Below are 24,311 nucleotides of genomic sequence, written 5' to 3' on the forward strand. Positions count from 1 at the left end.
GTTGGGTAGAAGAATGGATGAATTGGATGGACGGGTCGATAGATGAATAAAAGGTAAAAGGTAAAGGTATCCCCGTAACATGCCATGAAGGCACTTGGGGGGCATGGAGGTAGAGCCCCATGCTTTCCATGACCTCGGCACTAGAATGAGGTGGTGTGGTCGGCACCACGCTCTGACCGCCTTTTACCCCCGGGAAAGACCCGGTACTCAATTTTATAGGAGGCTGAGTGAACCTCGGGGCCGTTCTGAAAAGATGGAAGAATTAATAAGTGGGTAGATCAATGGGTAGGTAGATTAGATTAGACAGGTAGATTAAATTAGATAAGTAGATTAGACAGAATAATAGACAGATACATAGATGGTGAATGTATAGATGGATGGACGAATCGATAGATGGATGGTTTGATGGATAGGTGGGTGAATGAATGGATCTGTGGATGAGTGGCTCGATAGATGGATGAATGAATCGATAAATAGATAGACGGATCAATAGATGGATGGATGGATGGTTGGACAGATCGATGGATGGACGAATCGATGGATGAAATCCATAGATGGATGGATGGATGGACTGATCGATAGATAGATGGATGGATGTATCCATAGATGGATAGATGAATCGATAGATGAATAGATGGATATATTGATGAGTGAATGGATCGATAGATGGATGGCTAGATCGATGGATGGGTCGAGAGATGAATAGATGAATGGACAGATTGATAGGAGGGTAGATCGATGAATGGATTGATAGATGGATAAATGGAAGAACGATGGATAGATAAGATATTTATATAGATATGTAGGGGTAGTTAAGAGGTAGATAAGAGTAGAATTAGTCCTGTCTAGATTAGATAATTAAAATTTGAGTTTTTCCTAAGAATTCACAGAAAAATATTTCTTCTATATAAAGCTTCCACTTGAGTAAGTAGTTAGAATTTCATTCGCCAGGTGACAGAGATGTTACAGTTTTCGTATTAATAGAATCTTTTGACGCTAGATGGCGGCAACACAAAAGCCGAAAAGGTAGCTCCTTAATGCCAACCATTTATCGGCATATCGTATGGTATTGCCATCTTCATTTTAAAATTGGAACCCGTAAAGTGAACATGCGTTTAGGAGGTTCGGAATTATTGTGTTTACATCAGCTCTATTCAGAGCAGGATATTGGCGCTCTCTTCCAGACTGAATAGTGAACTACTGCTGTTTCGGCGGGCGCGTGCCACCAGTTGCGCGGTGTTTGTAAAGGTGTGAGGACTTGCGACAAACGTTCGCACAAACTTCAGACGGAAATCTCCCGACATCGTCTCTTATTCGGACGCGAATCAAACATCTTATAAATAGAGTAAGTAACCCATTTTAGACTGAGCTCTCCCCGAGTTGGCATTTATATAATGTAGTCTAGCTGAGAAACAACGTCAATATTTTTATCCTGTCATTACCTGCTTGCAATAACGTCAAATTGTTATTACGCGTGTATTTGATTTTATTGTTGTAGAATAAAAAATTCAAACGTCTGATAATATGTATGTATGTATTAAACCATTAAATCATTTTGCATAACGTTACAGCGATAAAACTTTTGCATTATTGCACATAAACATGAGTTCCGTCAGCACATGTCTATACTGTTGGATCGAAACAGCTTTTTATTTATTTTTAACAAGGAACGCCCACTGTTTCTTTTTCCGTTGCATGTTGTCTATGATGTTTTCAAAATACCGGTACTTTACACGTGGTACGACGAACTTCGATGCAACATAAAAAGTTTTAACTCTCCGTAAGTTGACCTTGAACTTCAACTACAAGGAATTGACTTTCTAGATGTCACTGTGTTATGTTAGTACGCATGATAAAAATTAAATCAAACGTCAATTATGAAATGCAAAAAACTGTGGTTCTGCGGAAACTGTTATTATCGCCACGGCCTCAAGCTTAACATGTCGGCATCATACAATAACGTGCTGTGTGCTTTTAAACATAATTTTGCCGACCGATTGTTGCTCTGTAGGTTTCACTCTAAGTGTCACGTTGTCATGTCTACTTCCTCGATAAGAATAAGCACTACTTTGTTATATTGTTAAATGGCTATTATTATTATTATTATTATTATTATTATTATTATTATTATTATTATTATTATTATTATTATTATTTCATATACGAGTACGTTGACATTCTTAACTCTTAACAATAATTTTAATCACATACCTTAATGTTCTCCTCAGCACAAGACATTGCAACCTCGGTTTTAGTCCACGTGGATTAGACAAGTAGGTGTCATTTAATAATAAAAGCAGCTTATTGGTTGCAATATTGAAATTGAGGCGAGTGATTGGAGCGGCGTCACAAGAAATTGAAAACAATAATACAATTAAATTTCAAAGACCTGCCGAATGTTAAGCATGAGAGCGCGGTGATAATACTAGTCCTGAGTCTCGAATTCAAATTAACAAGCCATGGAGACGCTACAATGTTACAATGAAACTGTAGTTTGGTGGAGCTTAAATATTTTCCATTCTGACTTTATACGAACAAAAGCACAAACTTAAAAAAATGTTTCATACATTCATTTAGTGTTCTGCCCAAGGGCAGGTCTTTCACTACAAAGCCAACTTTCTCCAGTCTTTCCTATTTTCTGCAAGATTTATATGTTTAATGTCTATAAGATAAAAAAGTGTGGAATATTTTATAACCTAGGCTTAATGACATTATTACAGAAAGGAGTATTTAAATATTTCCCGCAAAAATATTTTAGTTTACTTTATGTATGTGCTTGATTTCACTAGAGTATACCTATTTATCTTTGTAACGTTTCTCAAACATATTGTCATTATAAATTTACTTGTCCTTGAGAATAAAAAGCTGTTGCGTTAATCAGATGAATGAATCAAGCTTGTACTTACTATGTATTTAATGTCTCGAGAAAATTACGTTGAAATATCGTGTATACTAGACTAACTTATGAAAGTAATGTTAAGCCTGCCATATATACAGTAAATTTTAATTTGTTGAAAATACGGGACATTTTTGTAAGGAAATTGTAGTTCAAAGATAATGATAAGTTATGGAAAACTGGTACCAAACAGTTAACAAAAGAAAGAACACTGTTACATTCAAAACAACTTTACTTTTTTCACAAATCTTTCATACATAGAACAAACCTCATTCATGTTTGCTTACTTACATATTTGTCACTCGAATGACTCTTTCCTCAAATTTTTCTGTGACTCAACAATCTGTCATGCATTTCCGTGCATGAGAAACTGAAATTACATTGCAGCATTAAAGCATTTACAATGGTAGATTCCAAAATATTTGTATTTTCACATGACCAATAGTTATTCATAAAGAAAAACGTTCTATGGGTGCATTTGAGCCTGGAAGGCAAAGGATATATTCTGTAATCTGTAATATTCTGTAAGGAGGACTACTCTGGTAAGGTTTTTCTCCTTCATTAGGTACTTTGAAAATTGCCACCCACTTATCCTGTACTGCTAAATTGTTAGCATTCCATTTACATAATTTTCTGCTACAAAATTCATCAAACAAGAGCGAACTGTCAACTTCTACATTACCTGTACCTTGGATTGTTGAAATATTGGCTCCCACATCTGACCATTGTGGTTCTGATTTCAAAGTAGATCAATGAAAGTTGGTGCCATGTGGAAATTTCTGATTCCACAAAACTAGATAATCATATTGTGCTACATTATACAGGGATATCATTTTATTTTTACTTCAATTTTTATTGTACCTGAATTTTTTAATGTACTTCACTCCCACCCCCTCTACTAGTAAACTTCCAACCGTTCTTCACACAGAACGGAGGCCGCGTATGCAGTACTGAGTTAGTGAGTATAGTACGTTCCAGAAATATGTTCGCGTTTTCCAGTGACGAAACAGCTTTCAATATTGAATCATATTTTCGCACAGGTACTGTCGTCCGTTTGCCTACGTCGCATCCTGGTTTCCCCCACCTGCTTCTGTTCGCCCCTCTGTAAAGTCTAGTAGGTGGGCTGTCTTAGCTCTTTTCTGAGAACATTAATTTCTGTTAGGAATTGGACGTCTACGTAATATTATACAACTGTTTAAAATAACTTAAATAAAAGGGCCTCGTTAAGTAATTAACTATCACGTGATTTCCCCCTTTCTACGATCCTACGGCAAAACCACTTGAACGGACAGTAGATAGCATTTCTGAGTAATTTTATCTTTTCGGATCGCGCAGAGGTGAAGATTAAATATACAGTACGTAGTACGTAAGGTACCTTTTAAAGAGTAGGTATAGAATTATTTCAACATGAGTTACTAGTATGAAGGACGAAACTGGTAATTGGAATTAGGTACAATAGTCTATTGTGCGATAATATGCACAAAAGAACTGAAGCCTGTATCGAAATGAACAGCCACCATTTTCAAAAATGTGTTTAAATATCCATATTATAATTATTTTTCAGTTTAACTTCATTCTCTATAGTGTACGCTAATGTGCTGTAGACGGTATAATATACACTGCATGATGAATACGTCCACATGGATAGCTCAATTCGTGAGTAAGAACACTAAGTGTTAATACAGTACTGTATTTTGATTAAACAAAAACCTAATGAAAATGATCAAACTCAGAATTGCGATATTTCTTAGTTTACATAAATGGATGAACTATTTTTCTTCCCTCCTATACCTAGTAAAGAGATTTGTATTTTACGCCAGTATCATCGAACTCCAGTCTTGGAAGGGGTAGCAAGCGGTGTTTCCGGTTCTAGACCTTTAATCCAAAGATATAGACAGGTTAATATTAAAAATGTTAGTAAAAATAAAATGATGTCCCTGTAGAATATATTTACAAATGAATAAAATCTATCTTGAGCTGGTCGGCCACACTCGTATAGTTTCAATAACTTGGATTTAACTTGGAGACTCAAGAAATTATCTCTCCTATTTTTTACATATTTGATACAAGTAGTTCATAACAATTTGAAGCCTCTGCGAAACAAATATTCTACTTTTCAATTTCTACGATGCTTGTTTGAAATATATTTAGCTGGCTGTGCACAAACCATAGCCATAATTCTGATTGCTTGTTATTGAAAAGTGATTGCAAAGCAATAGAGCACACACTGATTCTGGCAGGAAATAGTAATATACCTTACAAGAGCGGTATGTTGAAGTTTTCATGTTCGAGGAAAAGTTTGAAAAAGCGAAACGTAGTTGAGCTTTTTTAATTTCCGAGAATTGAAAGAAAACATACCGCTCGTGTATCGTACATTATTTTGTGCGAATATCGTTTATTACATACCTGAAAGAGGAATTTGTAATTAGTTGCAATGAAATCTCCATCTTGGTTTCTGTTCAATGACGGCAAATTTGCAAAACAAAAATATCTATCTTCAACATTGTTGCTGTTGCTTTAAAATGTTTTCTGTGTTTACTATACTCCAGCAGGCCGTGATATACGTCTGTCTTTTTTTTCCCCAGTCTATGATGAGTCTGGAATCTTGTTGATTTTTTCACGGCTTCCTTAATGTTACTTGCATCACGAATGCAGTAACTTTAGTGGAGTTGTAGAGTTTACTTAATTTTTGCAAATATTTAAAAAACAATAATTAAGAGTGCAATTTAGGTGAAATTGCAGTGGTAAGTTTCCAATTTATAATTATTACTATATTTCACGTCTCTAAAAATAATATGTTAAAAGCCTAAAGCAGTAAAATCAATATGTCACTTAAGCGGTAAGAAGAGGGAAATTGTTATGTGTGTTAGGTTGGGAATACTGAATGTGGAATTTTAGACTTTCCACGGATTGGTTTTGTGCGGAAACCAAGCAAATACGCACGATCTCGCACAAAAGGACTTTAAAGCAGGATATAATTTCACAATCCTTTCGAATGCAGGCAATAACCCTATCCATCTTGTACTGCTGTAACCCAGCACTTTCTGATATTCAACATTCACTAATTCACAAAATTCCTTAAGCCATTCCATTATAGTATAAGAGTATGCAGCCTTTATGGAAATACCAATTTTACACACAATGTTTTCTGCATCGATTGGTATCTTACCACTGCTGTGAATTATATGTGACATTCAACTATCCCTACAAGAGACTTTTTCAGACCTGCTTCTACTTTGCTGAAAACGTTTTCTTTACTATCTCCTCTCTTAACATCACCAAACATGTTTTTCGTATTATCAATTGAAAGACACACACATTTTGACTACAAATAATGGGCCTGCACAACATGTTGTACACGCTGTGATAAAACAGCTGACGTCTCACTTTCGACAGAACAGAAATTTTACAACTTTAGATGTATCCCACTTTCAGGTTTGAAATATCTGACAATGAGAGGAAGGAATTTAATTGATTTGTGATTGCTGTAGCGATAGAATTGCCTACAAAATTCACTTTGTTAAGATCGTCAGCGTCAGTGAGAAGGTCTTTGCACCACGGAGCCAAGACATTATTATTGATATATTCAGTTTTTCTATCTGCACAACTAAACTTGCTATCGTACAGTTTTAAACTTGATATCATACAGTTTTTTTTAGTTTTTTTTTGCAGTCCATGGAACTGTAACTGTGACTGTGCCACACAGTGGGGTGGGCAAATGTTCCCTCTGCCACAGCCAATTTTGATTCTTCATTGCCTGAGAAAGTAGGAATTGAGTAATCCTGTATTTTAGCGTCGTCAACTATAGCAGAGTGATTTTCGCGGATTTGTATGTAGCCAACTTCAAGCAGTTTAACAGGGAGTGAAATCAAGGTAGACAAAATAGGAACTACAGATTTTTTTATAATGAAGCTTACTGAATTATTGAAGAATAAATTATTATGAAGACATAAGTAAGTAATGTTTCCATAATTTTTGTCACGACGAAAGTAGTATAAACGCAATTATTTACACACAGGCTTATAATTAAAGGGCGGAAAAATGTGCGTTATGCCTTAAGTTCAGTGTCAACGGACTATACTGTTATCATTCACTCACGTAAACAGCGGCAATGGTAATGAGAACCTCATCACTCCATTTAATCGATCTGTAAATACTGGAATGAAGTTGTAATATAGTTATGATGATTTAAAAACTTACCTCAAATGTTAACTGCCACCGCCTGGATGGTTAAAGAATGCATTACACTGAACCACAATATACATCCGTAAATTATCGAAAGAGAAGGTTCTACGTCTCTCTCTCTCTCTCTCAAACGTTTTTCAACATCGAAAAGCTTCTTTCCGTGTCACAAGATGTTAGAGGTGCAAATGAAAAAAGCGCCGTAGTATCACAGTCTACTATATACAGTCGCGAAGCTCAATATGTAGTAAAAATGCGAACAGGGGTAGTTGCCCACCACTAGGATCGCTACTATCGCCCCATCATCGCAGATCTCTCTCCTAGCAGCCGACAAAATATGTTACATTTTCGTTGTCGTGTTCTTTTGGAAAAATTATCACTTTCCTTCCATTATTGAAATATTAAATACATAAAATTAATTTATTATTTTAATGGAGTATATTAAATTCCACCACAAACTCGAAGATACCTGCAAGAAATAAGTTAATATAATTTTTGTTTGTGCAAAACGAACTGAAATTTACTATAATAGCTTCACTCATTCAAGATTATAGCGATAATTAACTATGAATTGAAACCAATAAATATTAATTTGCATTTCTCTTTACAACTATAATAATAATAATGGAAATATGAATTAATGGAGTAACTTACGTGTACCGGTACTTGTAGTGTAGGCTTATGTAGTTAACAAAATGGGATGAGGTTAAGCAATAATAATCACACCAGAATTGGAAATAAAACGTGATCAATACATTTTATTGTAACAGACTTTTTCTACGTCTCTAGTTAAAGCAACAAATAAAAATAACAACAAAATTAACAGCTATAATTAAAAACATATCCTTTGAAGAAAAAATTAGGCCTAAGCAATAATAATCCCACTAGAATTGAAAATAAAACGTGATCAGTAAAGTTCATTAAAACAAACTTAATTTTTCTACGTATTTAGTAAAATAACACATAAAAATATATCATCTGAAAAAAAAAAGTAGACCTAACCTTTATTTCTCTGGAAATTTAGCAGCTTAAGTGACAGAACTTTGACCGGTATCTAATGTCCTTTCGGTTAAAGTGAAACATTTCATTATGAAATTTAAAGATATAATGTATTCTAACAATCACAAAGAACTTCAGATTAACAGTTTTGTTTCTGCACAGCATTCTTGTGGAAACCCAGGAACCTTTCTGAATCTTTCGGAAATCGGAAAAAGGATAACTCTGGCCTCTTTCTCTTACTGTTGCTACAATTTATAGCACTACAAACGTCTCCTCCTTGTCCCATATTATTATTCCAAATATTATATTTTAGCCATTAACATTTTCATTATAACCAATAACGAACATTTCACAAACATCAATGTGAAATACGCAACGAGCTAGCACTCGATAGAAATACGACACAGTCCTAAGTCGACCATGGACAGTCTATTGTTTCTAGTTGCTAACCGCTTGGAGCGCTTTATCACGAGATTTGAAAAAAAAAAAAAAACACCTCAAGCTTCGCGACTGTATATAGTAGACTATGGTAGTATTTCGTTTTTTCCTTCACTCAAAATGTTACACCTAGCTGTATAACCGGTATTTTTTTTTGCAGAATTTTTCTTTCACCTTTTCACTTCTAAAATGTGGATTATCAAGTTTCTTGAACGGAATGTTTGCAGAAATCATATTATATAAATCCAGATTAAATTCAGATCGTGATGTTTTTCATTATTTGATGTCGAAGACCTTTGTACGTTTTCAGTATGTTTCTTGCTGTTACAATACCGCTCAATGTAATATTTCCTACGTGTTTTAATTTCACATTTGTGCACGGCACAGAAAATATTTCCCCCTTCCGGAATCAAAATCTCTCTTTCGTATTTATTTCTTAGACTGTTTAATTCCAAATCATTCGACTTAGGTATTTTAAATCACTTTTACACAACACTACCACCTGCACAAAGGCAATAAACAATATTGTAAACACCTGGCTTTCTTTCTCATACGACTAGAAGTTGACAGTGAAGATCATTTGTTTGGTCCTACTTGTACTGCCACCCTCTCGTAATACACTTATATTATTGCGCTTGTACCTGTGACGTCATCCATACTTCAGATCAAACTAACCTGTATCGCGTGGTAACGCACATTTTTCCGCCTTCTACTTATAATATATTTCTGATTTGGTTGCATATTTGGAATTTCAAAAATGGATCTTTCACGAATTCATAATCGTTTTGAAATATTCTGTTCATTGACTAATTTAAAGGAAAAAAAAAAAAATGTTCCGAGGCCGAGTATCGATCCCGAGACCTTTGGCTGAGCGCGCCAACGTTCTACCGACTGAGCTACCTAGGCGCTCAGCCGAAGGTCCCGGGATCGATACCCGGCCCCGGAACAATTTTTCCCTTTAAATTATTCAAGTCTGCTTCACAGGGTGCTTTACCTGAAAGCTAGATTTGCATTCTGTTCATTGTTGATCAATGAGTTTGCAGTTTAGATTTCGTATAATGCGATTGATATCGTGGTTACAAAGGTGAAGTGTTTACAAGTATGGGTGGAAGGTAAGAGTTGCAACAAAAATTGTGCCAGGAAACGAAATTACTGAACTAATTACAAGCACTTTAAATCCATTACACATAATACATGCTTCACAGTGAACTCGTAAGACCCCACCATTCATTCTCGGAAACCCTGTATTTGCGATGAGAGAGTCATAGAATATACAGCATTTAAAAATAGGGAAATAAATATATAGGGTGTTTCCGAGGTGGTGTTACAAACTTTCAGGGATGATGGCGAAGGGCACATGTATCAATTTTCCGGAAATGACTGAGTCGAAAGTTATAAGCAAAAATAGTTGTGTGGAAATGGAATTTTAATTTGGCACCACGTGCCCTCCATCCCTTAACCTTTGGAACAGTCGTGGAAAGATGGTATGGACCGGATGTCTCCTACGTGGGTACCTGTCCCGATACAATCTGTGAGCTTGTCTACTGTTCCCATTGGCTCATCCGTATTCGAAAATCAGGTCTGCTTATTCCGCTATCGTGCACTCCTCCATTTCACTAGGACTGATCGACTGGACACTGCAACTTGTACACATACACTGCTGTTTACAGACGTGCATATCAGGACCGACCATGTCCGTTACACATTACGCTATCTGCATTGCTTTAAAGTAGTCCCCATCCCTCAGACAGCGCACTGAATGGAATACTGTAAGTAGATAACGTAAACAACGTCAGATGAATACAGTGTAAGATGTACAGATAAATGCACATAAATAAGGTGTACAGAAGAATAAAATTATTTCATTTCCACACAACTATTTTTGCTTGTAACTTTCGACTCGGTCATTTCCGGACCAGGGTTCCTTATTTCAAATTGATACATGTGCTCTTCGCCATCATCCCTGAAAGTTTGTAACACTACCTCGGAAACACTCTGTATTTTGAATGATCTGCATAAAATACTGTGTAACAAAAATTCTGTAGTGTGGTCGAGACAGTCAAAAACTTTGAAGTAAAATTGAAAAGAAAACCGACTGTGAAACTGAAAATATAATTTTATCTGCCCTGTTCATTCGTAGCGAAATAAAATGTATTGTCTGATCATTGATTCTTTAATAATCACTTTCATTTGATGTAATTAGGGCAAGGCTTCTGGGTCGTTGTACGAGGAGTAGCGTGATACATTTTTAAAGCTCTCACTTATCGTACTGTACAGAACTGGGAAAATGTGAATGGAGCTCGGCAGCGTATAATGAAATGCTCCGTCCTTTCCTGCCTTGTCAACCTGCCACTATGAAATTATTTACATGCTATTGATCTTTGTCGAGTTTCACGCAAACGTGTTACTCAACGTTTTTGAGGAAAGTGGCAGTTGAATAAAAAATTATGTCACATTAGTTTGCAAATCAAGGGCAGCAAATTTATTGTTATTTTATAATAATACAGGTTCTTGCGTAAAAAAAAGATTTGATGACGTATTATACCAATAGCAATGAAATACTACAAGGACATAATTTTATTTTTACTAACATTTCTAATATTAACCTGGCTATACCTTTGGATTAACGGTTGAGAACCGGAAACACCGTTTGCTACCCCATCCACGACTGGAGTTCGATGATACTGCGTAAAATACAAATAAATCACTTTACTAGGTATAGGAGGGAAGAAAAGTAGTACATCCATTTATGTAAACTAGGAAATATCGCAATTTTGAGTTTGATAATTTTCATTAGGTTTTTGTTTAATGAAAATACAGTACTGTATTAACAATAAGTGTTTTTACTCACGAACTGAGTTATCCATGCGAACGTATTCATTATGCAATGTATATTATACTGTCTACAGCACATTAGCGTACAATATATAGAATGAAGTTAAATTGAAAAATAATCATAATATGGATATTTAAACACATTTTTGAAAATGGTAGCCGTTCATTTCGATACAGCCTTCAGTTCTTTTGTGCATATTATCGCACTATAGACTATTGCATCTAATTCCAATTACCAGTTTCGTTATTCGTACTAGTAACTCATGTTGAAATAATTCTGTACCTACTCTATAAAAGAGTACCTTACGTACTGTAAATTCTATCTTCACTTCTGCCCGATCCGCACAGATAAAATTACTCAGACATGCTATCTACTGTCCGTCCAAGTGGTTATGTCGCAGGATCGTAGAAAGGGGGGAAATCACGTGACAGTTAATTACTTAACGAGGTCCTTTTATTTAATTTATTTTAAACAGTTGTATAATATTACGTAGACGTCCAATTCCTAACAAATTAATGTTTTTAGAAAAGAACTAAGACAGCCCAGCCACTAGCCATTACAGAGGGGCGAGCAGAAGCAGATGGAGGGGAAATCGGGATTCGACGTAGGCAAACGGACGACAGTACCTGTGCGAAAATATGATTCAGTATTGAAAGCTCTTTCGTCACAGGAAAATGCGAACATATTTCTGGAATGTACTATACTCACTAACTTAGTACTGTTTGGTTCTGTGTGGAGGACAGTTGGAACTTCATTAGTAGAAGGGATGGAAGTGAAGTAGATTAAAAAACTCAGGTACAATAAAAATTGAATTAAAATGAAATGATGTTCCTGTATATATTTAATTGGCTTTCATCTTAAAAGATTCCACTCTTAGCTTAGTTACCTGACGATCTCTCATCAAAGAAGCCGGAATTGAATTATTGACAGAATGTGAGAGAATACGGTACATAATGGCCTGTTATATTAGAAGGATTCAAGTCGCCAAATTACAGTATTGGTATACAGTATATTGGTACCGTCATATGTAAAGCTAGGAAGTTGGTACCAAAACTGTTAAGTTGTGTGAGCTTGGACTATATCTCTACCGAGTGAAAAGTAATAAAGCGTCTCTCGGTGTCAGTGAAGCAGAACGACTAACATGTACAACCGGGTGATAACCAAACATGTGCTCCAATCGTCCACAGCCTAAGAACAAGAAAATAATATAAATAGACAATTTTATATTATTATAAATTTCGTAACTCTCAATTTAAATTAATTTACCCAGAAATATAAAAATAACTTACAAAGTATACAATTATGACTCTAGCCTTATTATAACAAATAACAATGAACATTTTCATTTTATGAAAAGGAAATAGACTACTCCTTTTAGGTTCAGAAAAAAAAAACAATATTTGTACTCTGAAAATATTCGTTCTACGTCACAAGACGTTACTAGAGCAAATCTGAAATATGATACAGTATTTATTACTATCATCATGTGAACAACTACTTTGTAAATATAATAGTTTATCCTGTATGTGGGACATAATATTAAACTCATAATACCGGTAATTGTTTTCAAGAAATTTTTTCGTTTCTATTGTAATGACAGGTAGGAAGTTCGTATCGTAATTCCGATGTTGAACTTGGACTGTAACGCAACTGAATGCATAGCAGCACGAGACGTCAACATTTAACGAAGAATAATCGGGAAAAATAATAAACGTGTTACACACTCCTGTTTGCATAATTATTTAATAACACATGAGTTTACTTTTTTGGAATCATGCATAATATTCACATTACGTAAATAATACAATAATAACAGAATAACTCATTTTGTTCAGAACCTAAAATATTAATATAAGTTAATATTCTTCAAACTATTCACGACTCTATACAGATCCACACAATGCCACTATGCTTTGTTTGTGAACATACTGTGTATCATCTATAGCGAGCGGCAGCTGGCCGAGGCGCTGGTGATATCTATACTCCTCGCTGTACTCAAATGAAATCTCCTGCTTTGGTACGAACTTCCTAGCTCTGGTCATAAATAAGAAACATTACCATATAATATAAAATTCATTAACATCATAAATAGAAACTGAATATACATATATTCTTTTTAAATATTTACGCTTATCGGACCAATATGTAATTGAATTCATAGAGTTTAGCTTGAGTTGAGATTTTATCTTCCCTTTAAATGTTAGGATAGATAAATTCTTAATGCTGATAGGAAGACTACTGCATAAGTTTATAAACATATATTCAAAACTGTTCTGCGAAAGAGAATATTTAAATTTATCTAAACATATATTAGAATTACCACAAGTAAAATATTATCATGAATTTAAAAAAAAAAATCAGTATTATATCAGATGAATATAGTTTGGATATATTTTATATTTTTAGCACAACGCCTGAAATTTGTGGCCACTGTGATTTACATTGTCATCATGATAATCTTTTTCTTCGTCTTGTTGTTGTTGTTGTTGTTCTTCTTATTCTTCAAGTTTTCGATTCTGAAATACGTCGCGGTTCCAGTTAAAAGTTATATGTTCTTTAATGATTTACGTTTCCTTTTTATTTTGATCTAAAATTATACATTTAAAGAACTTGCTATTAATACCATAAAATTGAATAAAGGTTTTAGAATAGAATTTCCGTATTTATTTTAAGAAGTTCCTTCTTGTTCAGTTATTATCTTGTTACAACATTTCCGAAGAGAAGCGTTAATGTATTTTAAGTGCTTGGTTCTTTATTGAAACTAGAAAATTATAATTAATAATTATATATAATAAATTTTCAGTCAAATACACTTTTCAATTTGTGAGGTCAGATAATCTGTTACATCACAATATTTAATACGAAGTCACTAATATTTTCGACTTTAAAAATTCATCTTCAGGTGCATGAGATGCAAACAATTTTTAAAAATAGGTGATAAGTTAATTTAGCAATTAATAACATAGTAAGTAATGCACGTACTGGCATTTACAATTATATAAATTTCGTGCCTCTTGAGGTAAACTGTATATGGTAAAGCTGAACACTGATGCTAGATTCTCGTATGTATATAAGACAAGGAGAAGGCACAGCATGATATTAACCTTATACCATTAAAGGCTAAGTATTCTCATTAGATCGTATCATTAAAATTAAATTTGTACAGTTTGATATTAACTATGTTAAAATGTTAAATATAATGTATATATTTAAAAGAGATGGAGAAGCTATGATGCAAATGCTGTTGGTGGGAGAGCACGCAGTCTAATTCGTCGTAACAAATACAACGTTTAAGAAAATTAAAAGTCAATAAATAAGATAAACTATTTTCCCTTGATATTTAATTTTCTTAAACAAATACAACGTTTAAGAAAATTAAAAATCAATAAATAAGATAAACTACTTTCCCTTGATATTGAAAATCTTTATACCAACATCCCCGTTGAAGAAACTATTCACATTATTACCACAAAACTATTAGAGCTCAAACTTCACCCCATTCTAGTAAAACAACTAGAAAACCTGTTACAAACTTCCTTACAACAAAATTATTTCACCTTCAATGAGAAAATATATAAACAGGTTAAAGGTTTAGCCATGGGTGACCCTTTATCCGGCCTCATGGCAGAAATCTTTCTACAAAATTTAGAAAATAAAAACATCCCCAACATACAAAATCAGCATAACATAAAAAATTATTCCCGATATGTAGATGATACCCTAATCATGCACAATGGCACATCATCTTCTGATTCTTTAGTTACTTCATTCAATAAATTACATCCTAACCTAAAATTTACTTACGAGGAAAAAGTACAAAGAACAATCAATTTTCTTGATTTAACTATTAAAGTAAATAAATCCAAACTCACCTACAATATTTACCGAAAAGTTACTTCAGTTGATTATACTATACATAAAACTTCTAACCACCCATATTCACAAAAATTATGTAAATTTAGATATCTTATTGACCGCTTAATAAATACCCCTTTAAGTCAAACAGCTTATACAAAAGAAAGAAAATACATAATACAACTCGCCACAAACAATGGCTTCAACAGAAACACAATTGAAAACTATATCCGAAATAGAATCAAAAAACTAGGAAATAAAAATAAAATTTTCACCACATTACAACCCACAAACCCAAAAAGAGATATAATTAGATACCCAATGACATATTTTGGAAAAATTAATAATCATTTAACTTCATTTTTTAAAAAAGAAATTATACATATCACTTTCAGAACTAACAATAAAATAAATAGCATCATTCCCAACAAATTGCACAAAACGAATAAATTCTCACATAGTGGTATTTATCAATTACAATGTAAAAATTGCAATAGAAAATACATAGGACAAACCAAACGAAACTTCCACATTAGATTTAAAGAACATAAATCAGATTTCCATAATAACAGGAATAGATCTAAATTTGCTACTCATCTTATTGATTCAGGCCACGAAATTAATAGTATACAAAACACCTTAACAATTTTAAAAGTAATAAATAATTCACACTTATCAACACTGCAGAAGAGTTTTTTATTGTAAAAAATCAAGACCCTAATAATCCATTATTAAATGAGCAAATACCAAATCTACGTAATCCCCTATATCACTTAACAAAATAACATGTTATCGAATAGTCACTCCTGGCATTCCCTCTTAGTTATCTGTCCATACATCATTACTCAGTCTAAAACATGTAACGTCGGGTGAAACACGCCCCCTTGTCTGGAAGCAAACAACTGAACAACTATGTAAGTATAAATATAATAAACCTTTAAGAAATGCTGATATCAGCTTTCACAACCTTTTCAAAATTAATAATAACCTATTAACTAAAATATTTTCAGACAACTATGGCATTTACCACGACGAATTAGACTGCGTGCTCTCCCACCAACAGCATTTGCATCATAGCTTCTCCATCTCTTTTAAATATATACATTATATTTAACATTTTAACATAGTTAATATCAAACTGTACAAATTTAATTTTAATGATACGATCTAATGAGAATACTTAGCCTTTAATGGTATAAGGTTAATATCATGCTGTGCCTTCTCCTTGTCTTATATACATACGAGAATCTAGCATCAGTGTTCAGCTTTACCATATACAGTTTACCTCAAGAGGCACGAAATTTATATAATTGTAAATGCCAGTACGTGAATTACTTACTATGTTATTAATTGCTAAATTAACTTATCACCTATTTTTAAAAATTGTTTGCATCTCATGCACCTGAAGATGACTTTTTAAAGTCGAAAATATTAGTGACTTCGTATTAAATATTGTGATGTAACAGATTATCTGACCTCACAAATTGAAAAGTGTATTTGACTGAAAATTTATTATGTATAATAATTAATTGTATTCACATTTTTCTGAACCAACATGTCCTTCAAATTTAGAAAATTATATTTCATTTATGTTTTGATGTACACGTGTAGGCTAACAGGACCTAACCGACAAACTTTTAGGAATTATCACACAGAGAGGATCATTGTTTGTTACAACACGTCCTTACGAAGCTATGCATTAGAAAAGTCAGATCTCCGGTAATTTATTTTTATAGAAATTAAATAAAAATGTCCATGCATGTCCTGACAAATTTCAACAATTTACGTGCCCTGTACAGTACCTCATTACGTGTTTGACACCTTCACAGCATTCATCATCCAATTCTGTCAAGCATGGGAGGGTTGTGTTGGATTTGTTGGATAATAAGACACAATGAAGATGCACCACACAGATCAGTAATGAACTACCGCAGATAAGGGCTTAAGGCGCATACATATGCAACATACGCGATACAGAATGCGCTTCTACAGGGACATCATTTTTATTTTTACTTCAATTCTTATTGTACCTGAGTTTTTGAATGTACTTCACTCCCACCCCTTCTACTAACGAAGTTCAACCATCCTCCACACAGATCCAAGACCGCATATACAGTCATAGTAGCCTTACGCTCATAGGAAACAGTACATTCCAAAAATATGTTCGCGTTTTCCAGTGACGAAAGAGCTTTCAATATTGAATCATTTTCGCACAGGTACTGTCGTCCGTTTGCCTACGTCGAATCCCGATTTTCCCTCCACCTGCTTCTGCTCGCCTCTCTGTAATGGCTAGTGGCTGGGCTGTCTTAGTTCTTTTCTAAAAACATTAATTTGTTAGGAATTGGACGTCTACGTAATATTATACAACTGTTTAAAATAAATTAAATAAAAGGGCCTCGTTAAGTAATTAACTGTCACGTGATTTCCCCCTTTCTACGATCCTGTGGCATAACCACTTGGACGGACAGTAGATAGCATGTCTGAGTAATTTTATCTGTGCGGATCGGGCAGAAGTGAAGATTGAATTTACATTACGTAAGGTACTCTTTTACAGAGTAGGTACAAAATTATTTCAACATGAGTTACTAGTACGAAGGACGACACTGGTAATTGGAATTAGATGCAATAGTCTATAATGCGATAATATGCATAAAAGAACTGAAGGCTGTATCGAAATGAACGGCCACCATTTTCAAAAATGTGTTTAAATATCCATATTATGATTATTTTTCAATTTAACTTCATTCTATATATGTACATTTACCCTTAAAAAGAATGAGACGATTCTTGGTCGTCGGACGTTAAAGTTCTGCAGCGCGGTTCACTCGATATCGACGTAACGATAAATACCATGAAAAATAATACAAGAATTGTTACAAGGACCACAATAAGGATCACGAAGAAGACAGCTATTTAAGGCCACGATTTCACACCATAGCTCGAGTCACAAAATATCATTGCTTCTCTGTACCGAATTGCAAATGCCTGCTATGAGATCTACATTCTGGACTGCCGCTGTCACTGTCTTGCCTCGGTAGCTCATATAGTAGCGTGTTGGTTTCACTGTATAACCGAAACGTCTCGTGTTCGATCCCAGGTAAAACTTTTTTTTTTAAATTGAGGTGGAATTAATTTGTTCAGAGTTCCTCGACTGTCTAATTTGTCGAAAAATATGGAATAATTTATGCCCAATTTCTGGGTCTTACAAGTGGGCTGAACCTCGTAAAAAAATAAATCTTACTTGGAAGTTAAAAGTATTCTTCCTCAAACAATAATCATATGAAACAAAAAGAGACCCGTTAACTTAAAATCTTGTCCACATGCCATCAGCTTCTATTACAGCTCTAAGTCGATCCGGCATAGATATTACGAGATTGTGGAATAAGTTCTGATCCTCGGCGAGATCTTTCCAGGTGTCAACAACTTGATCCCACAATTCGTCTCGATTTCGAGGGCGTCAGTGGGCATAGGTGACTATTTTCAATTCCGCCCATAAATTTTCGATGACATTCAAATCAGGTGACTTCGGAGGCCAATTAATGATTTCGACCTCGGGTCTTCTTGGAAACAATCTTTGAATGCTTGCAGCATAGTGCACGGGATGGTTATCCTACTGGAACAGCAATGTTCCTTCGGGAAAAAGTTCTCGGGCGGAAGGAAGGAATATATTTTCCAGAATGTGCTCGTAAGTTCCCGCATTAAACCGGCCATCGATGCGTTCTATAACGCCAGGTCCATCGTAAGACATCCACCCCCAACACGATATGCTAAAGTGCCCCGATCTTTCACGTCGGTGCACATAGCGCTGGTCATGTCGGAGTTGCAATGTAATGACCCTCATGTTCTTAAATACTGCAAGAAGTACTGTGTAATTTATCAAAAATTATGAAAGAGGGAAATAGAATACATTTGAAAAGAAAAGTACAAAATTCAGATAAACCTATTCGGAATATTATTAAATGTAATGATCCTCATGTTCTTAAATAGGGGAAAGGCCCCTATATTGAACCACTTCGCCTTCAACACTAAATTGTGGCAATAATCTCAAATCAAATTTATCAGGAAAATATGCATTACATTTGCAGACTCTTTGGCTATACACAGCCTGAACACAATTGCTAATTAATATTGTCGTTATTTAAATAAAAAATTGAAACAGGGAAGGTGCTAAATGGTCCAAATTAGGAACATGGTCTTTAAATTGGACCAGCCTTATCTTAAAATGAACCACATCTTTTTAAATTCAGAAACATCTTTATTAATATAAAATATAAATATTTTTGTCCTATACTTATAGCTATTATTTAATTAGCAACAAAAGTACACAATAAGTTTGTGATTATAATGTCAATTTCCTTCAAAACTGGAGTTTTTAGATAATAATAAAAAAACACCTTGTTTTTAGAACATGAATTACAAATATAAGGTTTTCATTGTTATGTAAAATTGTCCATTATCCACAGTCTTCACAGTAAAACACTTTCTGTTTAGCACTAACGTTTGAACATTTTTGGTGAAGCCATATCCTATATTTCATGCACTGGATCATATCCATCATTTCCGACAATTCACAATTTTTCTTGTCTTCATTTTCTGGTTGACCATATTGGACCTTTCTCTTTAACGGTTTATTTCTTGGTGTCGATGTAGGCCTACCTGCTACCTTCTTGCTTTGCTTTTCCTGCAACTCATTCCTGTAAGGACTGCTTATGACGAATGCAACTGACGTGGTTTTTTGTTTCCTTGATCTGGTAAGTTCAGGAATAGGGGATATTTCAGCAACAGTGTTAGGCCTACGCCTAATTATGTTTGGAGATTTTTCTGGACAGTGAGAATTGAACGTAGAAATATATTCAGTATTGTTAGGCCTACGAGATTGAAAAGAGGGAACTAGATTTTGTGAAGGTGAGTTTGGAACACTTGTGTTAGGGTCATTCTCATGGTTGATGGCAGTAGGAGCGAAGTCGCGGTCCTGGAAATTGTTTGTGTCGAGTGGCCCAATTCCAGTTTTCGCAAATCCACTCGTTGCATTTACCACTGTAGCAGCTTTAACATAAGCTTCTCCTATTAAAGCTGATACCTGACACTGAGTTATATTTCGAGACGGGTTACTTCGAAGCCATTTGTCTGCAGTCTGATTGTGGTATGAAGAAAGACACGTCACGTGGTTGAAGCCTGTGCGTTGTATGTGCGAGCAAAGAAAGCATTACAATACCATTTTCCTGAGCAAGAATGATAGCTTCTACATTCTTGGTGTGAATGGAATGACCATCAAGGATAAGTAACACTTTATTATTAGTGCTGGGGTTCACAATGCCGATGAAATGTTGAAACCACTTAAGAAATAACTCGCTAGTAATCCATCCACTTTCAGAACATGTGCATATCGCACCTGGTGGTGCACCGGTCTTCAGTTCATCCTAAATCTCAGCCTTTTGAAGATCAACATGGGAGAAACATACGTTCCTTTTGCACTCATGTAACACACACAGGTTGTGTTGGTGTCTCATTCACCACTTGTCAGATATATCTATTTGCACGAGATATTCACAGTTGGAAGCTCATAAAATATAACAATGTTTCTTAAATTGAACCAGTTCAATATAGGGTTCAAACGGTGGTTCAAATTACGGGCAAAGCCATTTTACATTCTTTAGTAACTGTGAAACACGGAAACGTGTTGCTTGAAAGAGTTTACGCATGGATATTGTTGCTATGTAACTACTTCACAACATGCAATAGATTAAGATTATCACAATCTTACCTGATTTGTCGTACAAGCTTAGCTAGGAGAGTCAAATATTATATCAGAAGCACCATAATCACACAACACTTCTTACAGCTGAAACCATTGCTCCGAACGCAAGGTCAACTGCACCCAGCATTCACTGCGCTACACAGTACACTTCTGTTTGGATTGTGGTGAAGTCTGTAGGACAGTTTGGGAAATAACCGAGTGTTTCAATTTAAGACACGGTTCAATATAGGGACCTTTCCCCTACTGCAAGAAGTACAGTGCAATTTATCAAAAATTATGAAAGAGGGAAATAGAATACATTTGAATAGAAAAGTATAAAATTCAGATAAACCTATTCGGAATATTATTAAATTTAAACTTGTAGATATCCTAAGAAAGAAAATATTTTTTTCATAAAAAACCAATGATTATAAAGTAGAGGATCCCAAATCTATTGCAAATTCTTTCAACGTCTTATAGTATATAGTTCAGAAATACTATTGACAACTTAAACATTCAAGATTTTGCAAAAGATACTGCAATTGGTTACTTAACAGATGCATTTAATAATTAGTATTAATAATATGTAATTAGTCAATAACTGCAACAGTGCTTTTTCATTCAATCATAACATGAATAAAATTGAATGCACATTAAATTAAACACTATTGCAAACACTAAGATAAAATAGTTAAAAATCAACTGAAGGGGTGAGAATGAAATAATCCAAAGCCATACTTTTAACAAAAATTGTTTTGTGCGAGTACATTTCTTACACATATGGGAAATCTATTAATAAACTATTGTAATAATTACTCAACAAATGACATAGCCTAAGGACTCTAAACCTTTGTAAAAGTTTGTCTATTATTACATATATTTTTTAATTTCATTTTAATTGTTAGTTTTTAATATATATGCATTTACATTGTATATGTGTGTGTGTGTATAAATGCATTCATTAGATTAACGTTTATAATATTATAACTTGTAATTTTGTATTGTTTGCGATCATTAAGACTTAATCTCAGGACATTTTAAAACTCTATTTCAACGTTACTTAGCTAGTTCAACATTATTTAGACAAAAAAAAAATCGTTGTAGACTAAGAATCGAACTCGCACTCTTCTATACAACACGCACAAGTCTTAGCGTCTGAGCTATTGAAACGACATGAAAGCTTTCCTTTCTGTGCGGAGTGTCGATCTAGTCATGAAGGTCCATTGTCGATTTAACTACACGATTTATGTATATATTTGTCTTTTATTTACGTAATATTATCATATTTTTTGCAGTTTTTGAAGTGAATTTCGGAATGATGCTAGTAACAAACCAAATAACCTGAATTTAAATAACTCAATATTCGTTATCTTGTGTATCAGTGCTCTGGTCTCCGATCATGCGCAGTGTCTTACATCTGAGACCTAGGAATATTCAATCGTCTCATCCTTTTCCAGGGAGACTGTACGCTAATGTGCTGTAGACAGTATATGTAATATACATTGCATAATGAATACGTTCGCATGGATAACTCAGTTCGTGAGTAAAAACATTTATTGTTAATACAGTACTGTATTTTGATTAAACAAAAACCTAATGAAAATGATTAAACTGAAAAGCGCAATATTTCCTAGTTTACGTAAATTGTTGAACTACTTTTTTCCCTCCTATACCTAGTAAAGTGATTTGTTCGTATATTACGCCAGTATAATCGAACTCCAGTCGTGGAAGGGGGTAGCAAACGGCGTTGATCCAGAGGTTATATAGGTAAGTTAATATTAAAAAATGTTAGTAAAAGAAAATGATGTCCCTGTATAAATGAAGAACGTGCCATCGAGCATATATTCCTTAAAAATGATCCTCTTTGTGTGACCTAATATTCCTCTTTTCGTTGAGGTCCTGTACCCTGTATTGTGTACTATCTTACGATGATTGGCTTGCTTCCAACCTTATATCCATGAGCATGAAGATGATTTCAAGGTCATTCTCGTCATACTTCTTTGGCCTAGAGTTCAGTCGTGGTGAAGAGCATTTTACTGTAATTAAGTGTAAGAAGCACTCAGAGAAATTAATTGAGGAAGAAACTTTCTTTCTTCCAGAATGCTATCATAATTGCTTCCAGTGGGAGACATCAAATGTTGGGTTAAGGGAAGTAAGTTACATTCTTCAGAGATACTACTTATTGCTGTAATATATCGAGTTACAGTTCTTTTCACGTGTGAGAGTTGAGTGTGTGGCTGTTTCCCTCTGTGCTGTTGCTGAGGCGGGCGCATCCATCAGCCCTGAAAGGATTTATAGTGCAACCTATTTTAAGCACTCAGTACGTCTCTTATATTTTTTCTGTTCATTTGCTGAAGTTGACAACTCGTCTCCTGCTTATAAATGACTTGGGGAAGGACTCTCTCTCTCTCTCTCTCTCTCTCTCTCTCCTTGTCGCACAATAATGTGTATTTCTTTATAAGAAGCCAGATCAAGACTACAAGTAAAACGGATATGAGAAATCGAATTCAAAGCTTGCAACTTAAAAGACAAACATCATCCTGCTTCAACATAGAATGATTCAGGATATTAAAACGACTGTCTTCAATAGATTCTATCATACCTGAATGAGAAAAGGCTATATATTTAGGACATTCAAAATGAACAGTACAAGGACAGAAACAAAAAATGTTCAGCATGGTATGAAATTTGTTGTGTACTGTTTCTGACTTTCATGGAACATTCTGACGCAGAAAGGAAATGTGTTAATAAATAGTCCTTGTCAAATATCTCTCGCATAAGCCTATGCAATAATACATAAATTATTTTAATTTATGACATTTACCATATACTTCATTAATTTCTCTATGTACTTTTTAATAAAGATAACATTCCAGTTTCTAAAAATAAAACAAACGGTAACCTTAACATATTTCATTCCAGTAAACTCTATTTATTATTGATAATTCCTTCTAATTCCCTTCTACCAAAGTACCGGTAATATACGTACAGTAATATATTTTCCCCAAAGTGAATACGAAATTAAATATACTTATTACTTACTCATTTCAACAATTAAATGCATACAACTATTGGCAATAATTTGCCATAAATGCTATAGAAAGCATTCTATTGGAGGTATAGCCAGTTTTACGTTAATATATTATTTCTGAAGGCATTTGTCAGAGTATGATACAATAAAATCCATCGAAGCTGGGAAATGTAATTTTGAAGTTAATTAAAATAAACTGATTCCTCCTTGCGTAACTAGTTAAACAACATATGAAAAGTCCCTTGTAATAAAGGACTATTGACTATTGGATGTACTCAATATCTTCATCTTTACTTTTCTTATCAGTAATTGCATTTCGAAGTACACTAGTACTGCA

The 24,311-nt window shown here is 34.3% G+C and overlaps 1 protein-coding gene across 2 annotated transcripts in view; it reads left to right on the top strand.

The window, feature by feature from the left end:
- Window positions 1-1,111: 1,111 nt before the first annotated feature.
- Window positions 1,112-24,311, top strand: part of Ac76E (adenylate cyclase type 2 Ac76E) — a 1,046,273-nt gene continuing 1,023,073 nt past the window's right edge. For both annotated transcript variants that reach the window (XR_011335836.1, XM_069845293.1), the window contains exon 1: window positions 1,112-1,345. The gene's annotated coding sequence lies outside the window, so the exon portion shown is untranslated. The remainder of the gene's footprint in view (window positions 1,346-24,311) is intronic.

Source organism: Periplaneta americana, chromosome 14 (genome assembly GCF_040183065.1).
Source record: "Periplaneta americana isolate PAMFEO1 chromosome 14, P.americana_PAMFEO1_priV1, whole genome shotgun sequence".
Lineage (NCBI taxonomy): Eukaryota > Metazoa > Arthropoda > Insecta > Blattodea > Blattidae > Periplaneta > Periplaneta americana.